Genomic DNA, 8868 nt, shown 5'->3' with positions numbered 1-8868 from the left:
GCAGCCTCAAAAAGCTGCCGGCAGCCTCAAAAAGACATCGGGGCGCATACTCACCCTCCGGTGGCCCCAATGTCTGCGCGGCTCGTCTTCAGTCTTCCGCACCGTCTTCTTTCTTCTGCTGGGCGCCGCCATGTTTTTCCCCGGGGCGGCGCCTAGTATGACGTCAGCAGCGGCGCGTCATACTAGGCGCCTGCCGGGGAAGATCAATTGCGGAGCCCAGCAGAATAAAGAAGACGGCGCGGAAGACTGAAGACGAGCAGCGCAGACATCGGGGCCACCGGAGGGTGAGTATATAAGTTTTTTTTTCTTTTAATGCTGGGCTGTGCTGTATACTACTGGGGGCAGGCGTATACTACCGGGGGCAGTGCTGTATACTACCGGGGGCAGTGCTGTATACTACCGGGGGCAGGCTGTATACTACCGGGGGCTGTGCTGTATACTACTGGGGGCTGTGCTGTATACTACTGGGGGCTGGCTGTATACTACCGAGGGCAGTGCTGTATACTACCTGGGGCAGGCTGTATGCTACCGGGGGCAGTGCTGTATGCTACTGGGGGCAGTGCTGTATACTACTGGGGGCAGTGCTGTATACTACTGGGGGCAGGCTGTATACTACTGGGGGCAGTGCTGTATACTACTAGGGGCTGTGCTGTATACTACTGGGGGCTGGCTGTTTACTACTGGGGGCAGTGCTGTATACTACTGGGGGCTGTGCTGTATACTACTGGGGGCTGTGCTGTATACTACTGGGGGCTGTGCTGTAATGGTAATGTTGTTGTATGCCTTATGTTTATGAGCGACAGTTTTCCTGCTATATACCTGCATGTCATAAGAATTTAAATTAAAAAAAGGACCATGTTAAATTCAAATCTGTTTTTTTTTAAATTTTTACCGGTGTTTTGTATGCGTTGGAAAAGGGGTAGTCTTATACGGCGAATATATCTTAAACTCTATATTTTAAACAGGAAAGTAGGGGGGTCGTCTTATACACCAGGTCGTCTTATACGCCGGAATATATGGTAGATATGTTTTTTTATCACTTTTTATTGCATTTTTTGTGGGATTAAATAGGTAAAAATCATAATTTTTGGCAAGTTTTTAACAGTTTCTTTACGGTGTTCATCGTGTGGGTTCAATAATTATTTACATTTATTCTACAGGTTGTTACAGACCCGGTGATACTATAAATGTGGGGTATGTGTTATGATTTAGACTTTTTTGTGCATTATATGTCTCTCTATACGATATGGGGCTTATGGGCATTTTTATTGATTTATGAATTTATTTTTTATTGAATAACATTTTTTTTTACTTTTTTATTTCTTCCACCATGGGACATGATAATACCATGCAATACTAACGTATTTCAGGGTATTAGCTGTGTCAGCCTATGCACATGCATCGGCTGACACTGTGCCTTTAAGATGACGTCACAGACGCCATCTAACAGGCAGTGCCAGCTGACATCCCCGGGTGTTACTCGGGGATGTCAGCAGTAAATTACCATTGACAACTAACGACTCTCGAAGCCAGCTCGGATCCGGTGCAAAGCCAAACCGGCATGGGCTCAGCACCATACAAGCACGGCACTGAGCACTAAAGGTTTAATGGCCCTTACATAGAATCAGGGCCGAATCATAGGGGGGGCTCCCGGGGCCCCCACCAAATTGGGGCGATTCGGGCGGTCGCATGACCTCCCGAATTGCCAACAATGTATTTAGTGCCGGGCTCCCCGGGCCAAATCCCGCCGATGTGTCTGCCTTAAGTCTATGGCAGAGCGAGGGAACAATAAGTTCCCTGCTCTGCCATAGACGATCCAATGTAAATAAAGATGGCGGCGCCCTGCCGCTGGGCTACGTCACATAGTGTGATGTCACATAGTGTGACATCACAGCGTGTGACGTCAAACCGCTCCGCGACTAACGGTGCGCCTGTGTCAGGGCGCTGCCATCTTTGTTTACATCCACCTGACACCGCGAGGGAGGGTGAGGATGGCGCGCATCGTGGGAAGGATGGAGGGCAAGTACAATCTTATGTAGGACTATATTTATTGGGGAATTGTATATAGCAATAATAGGAATGTGTATATAGTTATTATGAGGGAGTGTATATCGCAATGATAGAAATGTGTATATAGTTATTATTGGGGGATTGTATATATTTATTATGGGGGAGTGTATATAGCAATAATAGGAATCTGTATATAGTTATTATAGTGGGTGTATATATATTTATAGGACTACATTCAATGGGGGCCTCCACCATATTTTGCGCCCAGGGACCCACACCAACCTTAATCTGGCCCTGCATAGAATATTGCCCCTTCCTGTAGCCAACCCCCAAAGGACCCAAATAATACAAACTAATGCAACTCAGCAACATATAATACCCCCTCCAATACTTTCTGTACTCCTACCCCTCTCCCCTCCACATACTGTGGCCCCTTTCTTATTGCCCTTCCAATTGTGGCCCTCTGCCCTCCATTCCTTTCATTTTGTGGCCTCAAGTCCTGCATCCTCACTCATATTGTGGTCTCCTATCCTTCTTCCTCATATTGTGACCCTATTGTGAGGAGGGGGCAGGGCCGGAGCCCTCGTCGCTCCATGAGAGTAATGGAGCAGACGGCCGCGCATGAACGTTCTGTTCCATACATCGCAATGGAGCCAACGGAAATTGCAAAGTCGCCTCCTGTCCTCCAGGCTCCTTCTGTGGTCCAGCCTGCCCCTCCTGTAGGCTCCTGTCCTCCAGTCTCCTCCTGTAGGCTCCTGTCCTCCAGTCTCCTCCTGTAGCCTCCTGTTGTACAGCCTCCTCCTGTCCCCAGCCTCCTCCAGCAGCCCTCTGTCCTCAGCCTCTTCTTATTGTGGCCTCCTGTCCCCTGGTATTAAACAAAAAAAATCTGTTTCTTACCTCCCGTGGTTCCTCCGCAGTAGTCACTCCCACGTGTCTAGCTTATATTTTCTCATCTCCTGAAGATCCCCCACACTTATATTGTCCTCTTTCCTGTTCAATGTCTTCCCTGCTTCCATTGTCCCCTTTCCTGTAGTTGTCACCTCCCCATTTCCAATCTTTCCTGTTGCTGCCCCGACCCTCTGCTTCCAATGTCCTCTTTCTTGTGCAGCATCCCCAAATGGGGCCTGACCTTTCTTCAGTGGCTGTAGACTGCTGGGGCCCAGAATACCGGAGTGGCTGGCTTATGCAGCTTTGGGCACTCAATGGTCACGGTGCTTGGTATTGGGACCAGAGGATGGATCTACTGCCTGGCAGGTCTCCAGCAGGGTGTGTGTGCAAGAAATATGGAGGGAGAGGCTGATGAAAGGGGTTTCTACCTCCCCCAAGCAATGGAACAGACTGGGCACTCCCGGCACCAGGCTTCGATGTTGGGTTTCATGTTCACCCAGTAGAATCACTTCCGGAGGGTAGCCTCAGTCTTCTGAGTGTCAAAGTGTCCGGAATGGTCGTGGTACATATCCAGCACTATCTTGGCATCCCTCCTGGGGATCAAGATCTGATACAGTCGGTCATAGGGGGTCCACAGTCCTTTTTAGTAGGTCCTGATCCATGCTGAATGTCTTTCTCTGGCGCCACAGTTGGGAAAATTCTCCTTCAGCCCGGTGTCGACGGATCCTTTCAGGCACTGGCCCATAGTTCTCCTATGGCGCGGCTATCAGCCTGGAGACTCAACTAGAGGTCCTACTCTGCGGGTGGCAAAGACTCTTGGTGCAGAACAGGTGTTGCTTCAGAGGGCAAGGTCCACTGGTCAGGGAGACGGGACAAAGCATTGGCATTGTCATTGGTTTTGCCAGCCCGGTACTTGATGGTAAAATTGAAATTGGCCAGCCTGGAGGCCCACCGCTGCTCAAGTGCCCCAAGCCGGGCGGTGTTCAAATGCGCCAACGGATTGTTGTCTGTGAAGGAGAACTTCTCGGTCAAAGACTAACCCAGGAACTCCAGCTTGAACAAGCTGTAATTCTGGTCTTTCTGTTACAGTTATTGGAGGGAAAGGCTGGCGTAGGCTATGACCCTTTCAGTTCCATTCTGGAGCTGGGATAGTACAGGCCCTAGGCCCTGTTTGCTGGCATCGGTGTAGAGTATAAAGGGCAGATTGTAATCTGGATATCCCAACACCGAAGGCTCCATCAACCTTTGTTTCAGCATCTGGAATGCTGCTTCTCTTTCTGCTGTCCAGTTCATGGGCGCTCAAGACCTTTGGCCGTCTTTAGGAAGTCCCCTTAGGAGTTCTTGCAGGGGTGCCGCCAGCCGGGCAAACTTCAGGATAAACCACCGGTAGTAGCTGGCAAATCCCAGGAAGCTCTTGACATCCCGGATGGTAGACGGGTAGGCCAGTCGTGGACAGCTGCGACCTTGCCCGTAGCTACTTGTCAGAAGAAGACAGCCAACGCTAATGCTGCAGGGTATTCTTGAATTCAAGACAGCGGATAAGCGTCCTTGTGGGTGATATTGTTGATCTTTCTATATTCAACGCAGAAGCAAAGAGTTCCGTCCTTCTTTTTCACAAGGACCAGAGGGTCAGCACCCGGCTGACATTGGCGGTCTTCATCTCTTGTACCGGCTTCTTCACCTCTTGATAATGGGTTGGAGGAATTGGCCGATACCGCTCCTTGATAGGAGGATGAGAGCCAGTAGGGATGGTATGCTGGCTCCTCCTGGGATTCTGCAGGCAACCGTTCTTCTAGGATGTCAATGGAGATCTCCTTGAAGAAGAAGCCTGGAAGTTTTGAAAAGACAGCACTTTTAAATTGGCATTTATGATGCTTATCCAGAAGCCCATTAATAAATTGTTCCCGCAGGGTTTGGTCAAAATTCTCAGCCTCTTTAGGGTCAAGGCGGATGATAGCCTTCCACGTCGTCTCCTGTAGGAAAAGGGCAAAATCTCTAAGAGATTCTTGGGACTTCTGTCCCAAAGAATTTCTGTTTCAACTCGGGACCAATACTTGACTTTCTGGAGAGCAGGTCCCTTTAACTGCCCAGTTAGGATGCCCACTTCTGCTCTTCTGTGAGCGGGTACAGGTAGCTAGCATCTTGGTCAATAGAAAGCCTGGTAGTAGCTTCAGGCTCGGCTGATAGAGATGGACCGGAGTCCAGGTGGTGGATCTCTGCTCTGGGCTTAAAGGGGCCCTACCACCACGATTCTACCTATAATGATCTACGGCTCGCAGCTCCTCCTAGCTGCGCCCCATCGTCCGAATACCCGGCGTTCTGCGCATGCGCAGAACGCAGGCCTGCGGGTGCGCGGCCACAGTTTAGAGGCCAGAGCTACTGCACATGCGCAGAACGCCGGGTATTCGGACGAGGGCGCGCAGCTACGAGGAGCTGCACGCCGAAGATGCAATTGTAGGAGGAGAAAAGAGGCTACTGGGGTGTGGAGTAGCCGCGACATGTAGCCTCATGTCCGGCTACTGGGGCGTGGAGTTAAAAAAATTTACATATGCGCCGATTAAAGTTTTCTTAAAGATAGCCGGAACGTGAGGATTAGCCCAAAAAAGGGCTGGTAGGTTCCCTTTAAGTCTCCTGACTTGCCTTGGGTACTAGACAGTGGCTTGAGGCACCTGTGGTTCCTGGAATTAGGACACCAGCTGTGGCAGCACTGACATGTGCTATAAGGTCACTCTGCAGACTAAGACCACGTGCTCCCGCCCATTAGGGATTTATATACTCCCTTGGTCAGGTGGTAGCACTTCTCCAATCACCTTCCAGCTTGCTGTACAAGAACATCATTGGACAATAATATTATGTATTGTTATCTATTGTTAACTTACCAGACAGATGCAATCACTAAGTTCTCCTAGCAGTAGCTTCTGGATGAGTTGCGCAGGCTCACCAGTTAGATCCTGACAAGGGGAGGGTGCTATTTGCAACAACCACCTTGCCTATGCAGCGGCTGGGGTGTTTCTTTCTGCACCTTGACGTGATACTACGCCATAGGATGCGGGTCGTTCCCGCACCTTGACGTAGTATCACGTCATGGCGATTACACGGGCTCAGAAGCTATCGCTATCCCGTGACTATCGCGATCCTGGCTGTTTAACCCTATAGACGCAGCGGTCATTGTGACCGCAGCATCTATGGTGAATCACCGCGACGATCGGCACCCTCCATGCATGGCACGGAGGTGCCGATTGTTGCCATGGCAACCCTGAAGCCCGATAAGGACCCCAGGGCTGCCTTCACTAGAAGCCTGTTAGGATCGTGTTTACAGCATGATCTAACAGTGCTGATGTCAGCCTAGGCTGACTATATAATATAGTGCTGATGTAGAATGCATAGGCTGACTATATAATATGCTGCAATACATTAGTATTGCAGTATATTACAATGAACAAGTGATCAAATGATCACTTGTTCATGTCCCACCCTGGGACAAAATAAAACAGTAAAAAAAAGTTAAAAAAGAAAAAGAGCGATTAAAAAAAATTATTAAAAAAAAGAATAAAAGTCCCTTGAAGTCCCAACCCATGCACTAATCCAATAAAACATAAAAAAGTGAAAATCACCAAAAAACCCCAACATATTGGGCATCACAACGTCTGTTACAACACGTACAATAAAATAAAATTGTCACTGAACCCGTACGGTGAACGGCTTAAAAAAAAAACACACAAAAAGACTTGCAAAAATTATGAAATTTTCACATCTGACCTCATAAAAGCGCATAAAAAGTAATCAAAAAGTAACATTTACCCCGACATGATACCAAGAAAAAGTACAGCTTTTCCGGCAAAAAATAAGCTCTAAACCAGCTCTGTAAACAAAAAAATATAAATGTGATGACCCATAGAATACAGATAACACATTATTTTTATGGTATGGTGAATGTCCGGCAAAAAAAATGCTAAAAACCATAAACAAGAATTAATGATTTTTTTAACCACCACCAAGAAAGAGTTAATAAAATCTGATTATTGGCTATTGAGGCCCCCCCCCCCCCCCATAAATGGTGTACCTGAAAAGTGGATCTCATCCATAAAAAAATAATCTCCCATATGTCCAAATTACAAAAAATAAACATTTTATAGCCTGTAAAATGTGACAATGCAGATCTGCTCTGAATGGCGCTAATTACTCTCTATGCCCGGCCATGTGCCCATACAGAAAAATTATTTTGATACAACATATAAAAGGTTAGTCAAAACTATACCAATAAATCAATACAAATGGGGAACACTGAGTGCTCCTCTCACCTAGTTCAAGGGTTTAGTAACACAACAAAAAAAGAGAGCGCACGAGAGGAATAACATGCACAATAGATATAGAAAATTAATAAACATATTTTATTGGTCAAAATTCATAGTAAAAATACATCCATTAAAAATATGGCTTCAGGAAAGACCAGAATTCATATAAACAGGAGCCATGGTACACAGGATCAATAATTAGTATAGGCATAATAAGGTAACCAACCATTGCTAACTATGCCCATCCAGACCACAAATAACAATCATCGTTCAGATACAGTGTAGTAACGCCAAAATGAACAGCATGCATGAGGAGGTGCCTCTAAATAATTTTTATAAAAATGAGAAAAATTGCACCCAAAATTCTGAACCTCCTAACAACCTAGAAAAGAGAGTGGAGGCATAAAACCCTATGCCGATATAAAGCAGACATTCCGGAAATGTTAGTTATGAAGTTACTTGGGTGCTATGACTATCTGGCTGAAAAGCAGAAAAATTTGAACTTTGAAAATGAATAATTTTAAAAAATTTTTGCCAAATTTCGATTTTTTTTATAACTAAACACAAAAGCTATCATCAAAATGTTTCTATTACTTTGAAGTACAATGTGTGACGGTAAAATTCTCAAAATTCTCAAAATCCCCTGGTTAAGTTAAAGCGTCACGAAGTTATAACCTCCTATAATGACACAGGGCAAATTTTAAAAATCAGGCCTGGTCCTAAAGGTCTAAAATGGCTTAGACACAAAGGGGTTAAAGGGGACTTTCCATATGAGCAAATAAATGTTATTGTTTGTATAATTAAAAGTTATTCAAGTTTCCAATATACTTTATGTATCAATTCCTCACTGTTTTCTAGATCCCTTCTTGCTGTCCTTCTACAGAAACTTCTATGTTTACTTCCAGTGGACAGAAATCTGACCATGGTCACACAGGTGCTCAGCTCATTAGTATTTTATACAGGGGTGAACCTAGCCTTTCTGCTGCCTGATGAGAGCTATAGAATGACAACCCCCACTGCATAGAGTGGTGGCACACGTGCCGTTTTGGCTGCATACAGCATATACACATCCAATACCCAGTGGTGTAACTAGAAGCTGATGGGCCCCAGTGCAAAGTCTGTGCCAGGCCCCTGACTATAATGTATGTTTTATAGTAATAGTCTTCTCATATGGGAAAGTGACACCATAAGGGCCCCCTAAACCTCTTGGGCCCAGGTGTGATCGCAAACTCTGCACCCCCTCAAGTTACGCCCCTGCCAATACCTCAGATGCTGGGGCCCTCTGACACTTCAGGTCCCGTAGTAGCTGATATGGCTGCTGTAGTTACGCCCGTGAATGAAAAAAAAAGAACTGAGTCCATTTTCATACATGAACTGCAAAATGGAAAATGGGATTTTGGCCCTTAGGGTGACATTATGCTGTGTGGGCACACTAGAGGATAGGTAAAAGGCGTGGCAAAGTACCCATAACTTGTGTACCAATTTCCGAAAAAGCCCCTTTAAGTGCAATGACACATTCCCCTATCCTGGCAGACGAGCCCTATCTTCTTCCAGGATTATTCCACAATCCCATGCTGCTTCCCTTCTCAGCCTCGATATTCCCTAGTTGTCATGGATACAGTAAACCACGCCTACTGGGCGGCGCTTCTTATTTGGAAGTAGAACGCGCGCAGTT

The sequence above is a fragment of the Engystomops pustulosus genome, chromosome 2 (genome assembly GCF_040894005.1).
Source record: "Engystomops pustulosus chromosome 2, aEngPut4.maternal, whole genome shotgun sequence".
NCBI lineage: Eukaryota > Metazoa > Chordata > Amphibia > Anura > Leptodactylidae > Engystomops > Engystomops pustulosus.
The sequence above is the reverse complement of the archived record's forward strand: the minus strand, read 5'-3'. Positions refer to the sequence as shown.